This window comes from Populus nigra, chromosome 2, assembly GCF_951802175.1.
Source record: "Populus nigra chromosome 2, ddPopNigr1.1, whole genome shotgun sequence".
Taxonomy (NCBI): Eukaryota; Viridiplantae; Streptophyta; class Magnoliopsida; order Malpighiales; family Salicaceae; genus Populus; species Populus nigra.
The window spans coordinates 10,927,287-10,937,286 of NC_084853.1; positions in this window are offsets into that span (position 1 = coordinate 10,927,287).

Consider the following 10,000-nt stretch of genomic DNA (forward strand, 5'->3'; position numbering starts at 1 on the left):
GCCCCCCCGCGGGCGAGAGAGCAAGCCAGCAGGGGCTGTCGCCTGCCGCGGCCAGCGACGTCGGGCTGGCCCCTGCAGCGCCTAGCCTCTCCCCCGCAGGGGGCAGGCCAGAACGCGGGGGGCCAGGGCCCGAAGGCAGCCCCCCCGCGGGCGAGAGAGCAAGCCAGCAGGGGCTGTCCGCGCGTCGCGCGGCGCGGCATGGCTGCGGGGGCCGCGCGCGCGCGCCCAAGCGCCCAAGGGCCCCAGGCCCTCAGGCCCCAGCGCCCCAGCGCCCAGCGCGGGCGGGCGCGCGCGCGCGTGTGGTCTTTGAGGGGCGCCGGCCTGGTGGCTCCCTAAAGAGCAATAAGTGTCATTGCAGCTCTGGCAGGGGGAGACACTACTAGGTCCCAGCTGTCACCCCCCCTCTAAAAAATTCATTTCTTGGTATTTTGAGCTGAAATTTTGCAGAGAGGTTGGCAAAAATCCAATCCACCTTCATTAATTTTCCCAGAATTTTTCGAGGTCGGGAAGTATTTGTTTTAATTTTCCTACCATTAGAAATCGAGTAAATCCGCAAAACTAGGAACCGGCCCGGAATGACCCCAAATTCAGTGGGCAGCCTCATAAAAATATGGCTGATTTTACTGGATTGGTTTCATGTGGAAAGCACGACGTTTTCTTGTAGGAATGCGGGAACCCCGGCAGCTCGCCTGCCGCGGCCAGCGACGTCGGGGACGCTGGCCTGCGCTGTCGAGCCCGCGAGGGCTGTCTCCGCGGCAGGCCCCCCCTGAACGGGGCACGACAGGCCACCGCGCTGGCTCGTCCAGCGTCGACAGTCCCTCGTCCAGGTTTCAGATCGCGCCAAGTCGAACCCATGACCTGCTCAAGCCATCGTGCGCTGCCGAATTCGCATCTGCGTGTAGGCTGCCATTCCACGCGGCAGCCCCTGTTTTCGTCAGCGTGCCCCCCTGACGAATTTTCCTGCCTGGCCCAGTCCAGCGTCCAGCCCCTGTTCGTCGAAAAATCTGCGCTGCTGATTTTCCACGACGAGCCTACTTTCGTCAGCGTGCCCCCCTGACGAATTTTCCTGCCTGGCCCGGCCAGTCCAGCCCCTGTTCGTCGAAAAATCTGCGCTGCCGATTTTCCACGCGGCAGCCCCTGTTTTCGTCAGCGTGCCCCCCTGACGAATTTTCCTGCCTGGCCCGGCCAGTCCAGCCCCTGTTCGTCGAAAAATCTGCGCTGCCGATTTTCCACGCGGCAGCCCCTCTTTTCGTCAGCGTGCCCCCCTGACGAATTTTCCTGCCTGGCCCGGCCGGTCCAGCATCCAGCCCCTGTTCGTCGAAAAATCTGCGCTGCCGATTTTCCACGCGGCAGCCCCTCTTTTCGTCAGCGTGCCCCCCTGACGAATTTTCCTGCCTGGCCCGGCCGGTCCAGCATCCAGCCCCTGTTCGTCGAAAAATCTGCGCTGCCGATTTTCCACGCGGCAGCCCCTGTTTTCCTCAGCGTGCCCCCCTGACGAATGTTCGTCGAAAAATCTGCGCTGCCGATTTTCCACGCGGCAGCCCCTGTTTTCCTCAGCGTGCCCCCCTGACGAATGTTCGTCGAAAAATCTGCGCTGCCGATTTTCCACGCGGCAGCCCCTCTTTTCGTCAGCGTGCCCCCCTGACGAATTTTCCTGCCTGGCCCGGCCGGTCCAGCATCCAGCCCCTGTTCGTCGAAAAATCTGCGCTGCCGATTTTCCACGCGGCAGCCCCTCTTTTCGTCAGCGTGCCCCCCTGACGAATGTTCGTCGAAAAATCTGCGCTGCCGATTTTCCACGCGGCAGCCCCTCTTTTCGTCAGCGTGCCCCCCTGACGAATTTTCCTGCCTGGCCCGGCCGGTCCAGCATCCAGCCCCTGTTCGTCGAAAAATCTGCGCTGCCGATTTTCACCGACGAGCCTACTTTCGTCAGCGTGTCCCCTTGACGAATTTCCCTGCCTGGCCTGGACAGTCCATCTTCCAGCCCATGTTCATCGAAAAATCTGCGCTGCCGATTTCCCCGACGAACCTGCAGCTGCACAAATCTGCGCTGCCGATTTCCCCCCCTGTCGGCATGGCTGCCGCTGCCCCGATGTCCAGACCAACAGTCTTTTTTGTCGACTTTGCCGATTTTGTCCGCGCTGCCGATTCCAACACTACCCCCTGCATCCAAACCAGCATTGTTTCGTCAGCTCTTCCCCTGACGATTTTAGCCCTGTAACAAACAGTAGGCCTCCAATCCCGCCAACGGGAGCCAAGTTGATAGGGAAGAGAATTGAATGACGCGCCTGGTCCTCGCACCCCGCCACCCGAGGGGCCTTTTTCCCGGCAGCCTCTGAAAAACTCTAGCTTTCACGGTCCTCGCCGCCCCTCACCACCATGGCAGGTGTCACGGGGTTAAATTTTTCGCAACGAAATTCAACCCAATGCGGCAGTCTAGTCCCGACTAGACTCAGCCTTGCCTCACTCTTTTCGCTCGTGTTTCCCTACGACTATGTGTTTCGCTCACCCAAAGAGGTTCTCACAATAACTTCGTCGCAAACAAGGAAACCAACACAAGCAAGCACAACAAGATTACAAGAATCCCTCTCAACCTTTATTTATCTCATCAACAAAGGAATACACAAAAGAGTGTGTGTGCTATGCACAAAATCGCATGCTACCACAACAGAGGCTTGGCAAGCCTATTTATAGACATACATGAGCTGCAGGCTCCCCCCCATTATCCCCCATTTTCGGGACCTAGTGGAGCACTTCCTCCATCCCATGATCCCATGTTTTCAGGACATGGTGGAGCACTACCTCTTACCCATGATCCCATGTTTCCAGGACTTAGTGGCATGGAGAACACCCCAGTTATGCTCCCACGTTTTGCCTCCCATGAAGCTGCCACTTCCCCCATTTCCTGGCTGTCTACTTGGCAGTCCCAACTGCCTGTTCTGCTGACTTAGAAGGTCCAGTATCTAAGCCCCCACATCCATGCCAAGTCGTAGCTCAAAGACTCGCATAGATCATTGCACGCTGCTTGCCGAATTCGTTTCTGCCTATGCAAGGCTGCCGCTGTCCATCGCTGCCGAATTCTAGGCAGTGTGCCTTCGTTGGCGCGTCCCCGCGCCTAGAGCCCTAACAAACCACCCCCACTAGAAGAGTCCGACGCCCTCGTCGGAATAGATGTGAGGTAGTCTTGTATTTGGTCCTCAAATTGCCATAAGTCTGTGTCCTTTTCCCACGAAACCTCCTCATTTTTCTTCCATTTTATCAAGAATTCTGTCCGCCGATTCTTTCGATGCTGGCCGAGTCTACGATGATCCATAATCTTGACAATACCATCGTCAAATTGTTTATGAATCGTAGGAGGAGCTCGTTGCGACTTACTTCTTTTTGGATCCTCATGATCTTCATAAAAAGGCCGCAAGTAACTTACGTGAAAAGTAGGATGAAGCTTCAGCCGTTCGGGCAGCTCCAATCTGTATGCCACAGCCCCTACCTTTTCAATGACCTCAAAAGGCCCGTCATACCTTGGCACCAACCCTCGGTGCTTCGTCGTCCCCACAATTTTCTTCCAAATTTGCGGAGTTAACTTGAGTAACACCTTGTCACCCACACTGAATTCCAGCAATCTTCGCTTTTGATTGGCATATTTGAGCATCCTTTTCCTTGCCTTACGCAAGCTATCTTGGGCTTGCTCAAACAGTTCCTGCCTTTCCATCGCAAACCTGTACGCCGCTGGACTCTTCCCACCCGATATCTGCACTGCAATCTCCGCAGGAGTTTGGGGTTGGGCTCCCAAAACTAGCTCAAACGGACTTGCTTCCGTTGCCGAGGATTTTTGAAGATTATAGCAAAACTGCGCACTATCCAGCAACTCCAGCCAGTTTCGCTGCGTCGCTGTCACGTAGTGTCTCAAATATTCCTCCAGCAAAGCATTTATCCTTTCCGTTTGTCCATCAGTTTGCGGGTGATTGGCAGTCGAAAACTTCAGCCTTGTTCCCATCATGTTGAACAATGCTGTCCAGAATCTACCCGTGAATCTCACATCACGATCACTTACAATGTCTGAAGGTACTCCAAAGTATTTCACCACGTTGCGGTAGAATAATTCAGCGGCCACTTCGGCTGTACACACCGTCGGGGCAGCGACAAACACCGCATACTTAGTGAATCTGTCCACAACAACCATGATTGTGTTCATGCCATCCACCTTTGGAAAACCAACAACGAAATCCATTGAGACCGATACCCAAGGCCTTTCTGGAATCGGCAGCGGCTGTAACAAGCCTGCCTCACGCTGCCGTAACGTCTTGTCTTGTTGGCACACTAGACAAGTCCTGACATAAAGTTCTACATCTTCCTCCATCTTCGGCCAATAATAAGTCTGCGACAGGAGAGCAACCATCCTTTCTCTACCTGGATGTCCAGCCCACTGCGGATCATGAGTCTCCATCAATAAGTGTTTCCGCAGCTCTCCCTTTGGCACGAAGATTCGACCCCCCTTTGCATAGAGTAAGTCTTGTTCCAACCAATACCTCCGTATTGTCCCTTCTTGTACAAGCTCAACCAATTTCTTGTACGCTGCATCCTCCCCCGCAGCTTGACGAAGTCGACACAGCATGTCCGACTCCACCTGAACAATAGCAAGAACAGTAGCGATTACTTCGCGTCTGCTAAGTGCATCCGCAACCTGATTGTGGCTTCCTGGTTTGTGCTTCCATACAAAATCATATTCGGCCAAGAATTCCTGCCACCGAGCTTGTCGCTGCGACAATTTCTTCTGCGTCCAGAAGACTGTGTTGGCAACATTGTCAGTCTTGACAACAAATTTCGGCCCCAACAGATAATTCTGTTCCGCATCATTTAGCTTCCGACTCTCGAAAGCAACCGGATGTCCATCTTGCACCAGTACTCCACCAATAGCCCTATCCGAAGCATCCGTATGCACTTCAAATGGCTTCTCAAAATCAGGCAGCCCCAAGACTGGAGCTGACGCTACCGCTGTCTTCAGCTTCTCAAAAGCTTGCTGACAGTCAACCGTCCATTCCCATCTCCGACTCTTCTTGAGAAGATCCGAGAGAGGAGTTGTCTTCTTGCTATAACCCTCAATGAATCGTCTGTAGTAGTTTGCAAGCCCCAAAAATGATCTCAATTCCGGGACAGATTTTGGTGCTGTCCATTCAACAATGGCTTGAATCTTCCTTGGATCCATCTTCACTTGTCCTTCCCCAATCAAGTGGCCTAGGAACATAATTTCAGCTTTTGCAAACTCACACTTTTCTCTCTTTACATACAATTCATATTCTCTCAACCTACTTAGAACTTTAGAGAGATGAGTTACATGATCTTCAATGCCTCTACTATAGATTACAATGTCATCTAAGTAGACTACAACAAAATTGTCTAAGAAATCATATAACACGTCATTCATTAGATTACAAAATGTTGCTGGAGCATTTGTTAGGCCAAATGGCATAACTAGAAACTCATAGGAGCCATACCTTGTCACACAAGTAGTTTTATGCTCATCACCATCAGCAACCCGCACTTGCCAATACCCCGATCGCAAGTCCAATTTTGTAAAGATTGAGGCTCCACACAATCTGTCCATCAAATCCTGAATTAAAGGAACAGGATATTTGTTTTTGATTGTTACCTTGTTGAGTGCTCGGTAGTCCACACACATGCGAAGGCTTCCATCCGCCTTCTTTTGAAACAAAACCGGAGCACCATACGGAGCCTTGGAAGGCCGGACAAACCCTGAGTCAATCAGCTCTTCCAATTGTTTCCTCAATTCTGCCAATTCCCTTGGCGACATTCGATAAGGGGCTTGAGAAGGTGGCTTCGCCCCTGGCACCAGCTCAATTCGATGGTCAATGGCCCTCCTAGGCGGGAGTTTCTTGGGTAGCTGAGGCGGCATCACATCTTCGAATTGCTGCAGCACGCTAGCAATTTCTTTCGGCACCTCACCACAATGGTCTGCCTTCTCGTCAACTATTGTTGCCAGAAACACTTCCCCTCCTTTCCGCAATGCTTTATCAATAGCAATTGCCGAGACCAAGCTCTTCCCCTTTTTCTCCACATTCGCAGCTGCGACATTACAACATGGGACGAAACAAGGGCATCCCTCACTTGCAATCATCATTCCATTGAGATAAGGCATCAAGACAACCTTGGCTTTTCGTAAGAAATCTAGGCCAAGAATAATATCGTAATCGTCAAGATTTACGACCAGCACATCATGCTTACCTCTCCACTGATCCAGCGTTATCGGCACATCGTAAGACATCCCAGCAATCCTCTGTGCCTTTGAGTTTACTGCCTTCATGGATGTGTGGCTGTCACTCAGCCGCAGGCCAAGTTCTTTCACCAGCCGATCTGCCACAAACGTGTGCGTTGCACCTGAATCCAGCATAGCATTCACGTCTTTGCCATTTACCACAATCTTCACATACATTAGATTGTCCGTAGCCCCTGACTTCCCTTTCCGCAGTGCATCAATCCTTGCCAAGTCTCTATCGACAGGGCGGGATTCGGCAGCCCCATCCCCTGATTTAGCTACCAGGCAGTTTATCACACGCATAGGGTTGACATGCGTAACTACCCCTTCCCCCTCATCGCTATCCCCAGCCCGAATAGCATTCAACTTCTCCCTCTTTGGACATTCCCTCGCAAAGTGAGGACCATCACAAATGAAGCAAGTAAAGTTCGGTTTAGTACTCTTACCTTGTGCACCCATAAACTTGGCCTTGCCCTTCTCCGCGGCAGTAGCCCTCGATGCACCCCCACCGAACTTCTTCCTCGTTCTTTCCTCCTTGTTTCTTCCTTTAGACTTGAAGGAGGTTGATGTATAGCCCTCTCTAGTAGTTGATTTAAAATCAATCAAGCTGTCCGCAGCAGCAATAGCGGAGGACAGATCCTTTACATTCTGTCGCCTTAGTTCCGCTTGCGCCCAAGTTTGTAATCCGGACATGAAGTTGAATAGCCTGTCCTCCTCGGACATATTCTCGATGTCGAGAATCAAAGAACTGAAAGACTTAACATAATCACGAACTGACCTGTCATGTTTGAGTCTTTTAAGTTCCTCCCGCGCAATCCACGACGTGTTGTTCGGAAGGAACTGCTCTTTCAGCTCTTGCTTGAGACAATCCCACGTCTCAATCTTTGGACGTCCAGCACTTAAGTCCTCTTTGGTTCTCGTTCTCCACCAAAGCTTCGCATCACCCGTGAGATACATCACGGTAAGATCCACTTGTTCAGCCGCGCCAATCTTCGCAACACTAAAGTATTGTTCCATATCCCACAAGAAATTCTCCAGCTCTTTGGAACTTCTTGCTCCACCAAAACACTTTGGTTCAGGCACTTTAGGTTTCGAATTACTTACCCCAATAGGAGCGTTTGTCACTGCCCTCTTTAGAATGGCAATCGTCTCTTCGGCAGCAGCCAATCGTTCACTCGATTCTGCCGCAAGAGAAATATACAGGCTCTCAGCCCTTTCAGCGCTTTCCATAGCTTCCTTCAAGCGATCCATAATAGAACGTTCTTCGTCTTCTTCATCCGACCCTATCAAAGTCTCAAGACGCGTCAACCGTTCCCGAATAGCTTCCATGACTTCTGCTGCACGTTGTTAGAATCAACCGTGCTCTGATACCAATTGTCACGGGGTTAAATTTTTCGCAACGAAATTCAACCCAATGCGGCAGTCTAGTCCCGACTAGACTCAGCCTTGCCTCACTCTTTTCGCTCGTGTTTCCCTACGACTATGTGTTTCGCTCACCCAAAGAGGTTCTCACAATAGCTTCGTCGCAAACAAGGAAACCAACACAAGCAAGCACAACAAGATTACAAGAATCCCTCTCAACCTTTATTTATCTCATCAACAAAGGAATACACAAAAGAGTGTGTGTGCTATGCACAAAATCGCATGCTACCACAACAGAGGCTTGGCAAGCCTATTTATAGACATACATGAGCTGCAGGCTCCCCCCCATTATCCCCCATTTTCGGGACCTAGTGGAGCACTTCCTCCATCCCATGATCCCATGTTTTCAGGACATGGTGGAGCACTACCTCTTACCCATGATCCCATGTTTCCAGGACTTAGTGGCATGGAGAACACCCCAGTTATGCTCCCACGTTTTGCCTCCCATGAAGCTGCCACTTCCCCCATTTCCTGGCTGTCTACTTGGCAGTCCCAACTGCCTGTTCTGCTGACTTAGAAGGTCCAGTATCTAAGCCCCCACATCCATGCCAAGTCGTAGCTCAAAGACTCGCATAGATCATTGCACGCTGCTTGCCGAATTCGTTTCTGCCTATGCAAGGCTGCCGCTGTCCATCGCTGCCGAATTCTAGGCAGTGTGCCTTCGTTGGCGCGTCCCCGCGCCTAGAGCCCTAACAGCAGGCCTCTAATCCCACCCATCAGCAGTTGTAGCCGATAGGGCAGTGATTTGAATGACGCGTCGCGGGCCGCCGGGTCATCTCACCCGGCCATTAATTGGAGCGTTTTTGGCTGGCCGAGGATGGGGGGATGGATCTCTTCTTCCGAAAAAGCAAACAGTACATCGGGAGTTATGTTGACGGGGCATGGAATTGAATGACCCGTCGCGGGCCAACGGGTCATCTCACCCGGCCATCCCGGGGAGCGTTTTTCCCGGCAGCATCGGGGAAACTCTTGCTTTCACTGCCCGCTGCCCAAGTCCCCACTCGCATCGGCCCCCCGCGCCAACAAGCCAACGCTGCCGAATCGGCAGACACTGCTGCCGAGTCTGCCGACACTGCCCCGCGGGCTGCCACTGCCCCAGTGTCTAAACCAGCGGTCTTTCTCATCGAGCCTTGGACTATCCAGTCCGTCCTGACTCATCGCCAGCACCTGCTGCCGATTCTGCCGACTTTGCCGATTTTCTCGGCGCTGCCGATTCCAACACTGCGCCCACCGTGTCTGAACCAGCGCTGTTTCCTCAGCGTGTCCCCTCGACGAATTTTCCTGCCTGGCCTGGACAGTCCACCGTCCAGCCCGTGTTCGTCGAAAAATCTGCGCTGCCGATTCTGCCGACTTTGCCGATTTCGTCGGCGCTGCCGATTCCACCACTGCCCGCCGTGCCTGAACCAGCGCTGTTTCGTCAGCGTGTCCCCTCGACAAATTTTCCTGCCTGGCCTGGACAGTCCATCGTCCAGCCCATGTTCGTCGCAAAATCTGCGCTGCCGATTTTCCCCGACGAACCTGCAGCCGCACAAATCTGCGCTGCCGAATCTGCCGACACTGTCCCGCGGGCTGCCACTGCCCCAGTGTCTAAACCAGCAGTCTTTCTCGTCGAGCCTTGGACTATCCAGCCCGTCCAGACCCATCGCCAGCACCCGCTGCCGATTCTGCCGACTTTGCCGATTTCGTCGGCGCTGCCGATTCCAACACTGCCCGCCGTGCCTGAACCAGCGCTGTTTCGTCAGCGTGTCCCCTCGATGAATTTTCCTGCATGGCCCGGCCAGTCCAGCGTCCAGCCCATGTTCGTCGAAAAATCTGCGCTGCCGATTCTGCCGACTTTGCCGATTTCGTCGGCGCTGCCGATTCCAACACTGCCCCCCGTGCCTGAACCAGCGCTGTTTCGTCAGCGTGTCCCCTCGACAAATTTTCCTGCCTGGCCTGGACAGTCCATCGTCCAGCCCATGTTCGTCGAAAAATCTGCGCTGCCGATTTTCCCCGACGAACCTGCAGCCGCACAAATCTGCGCTGCCGAATCTGCCAACACTGTCCCGCGGGCTGCCACTGCCCCAGTGTCTCAACCTGCGGTCTTTCTCGTCGAGCCTTGGACTATCCAGCCCGTCCAGACCCATCGCCAGCACCCGCTGCCAATTCTGCCGACTTTGCCGGTTTCATCGGCGCTGCCGATTCCAACACTGCGCCCACCGTGTCTAAACCAGCGCTGTTTCTTCAGCGTGTCCCCTCGATGAATTTTCCTGCATGGCCCGGCCAGTCCAGCGTCCAGCCCATGTTCGTCGAAAAATCTGCGCTGCCGAT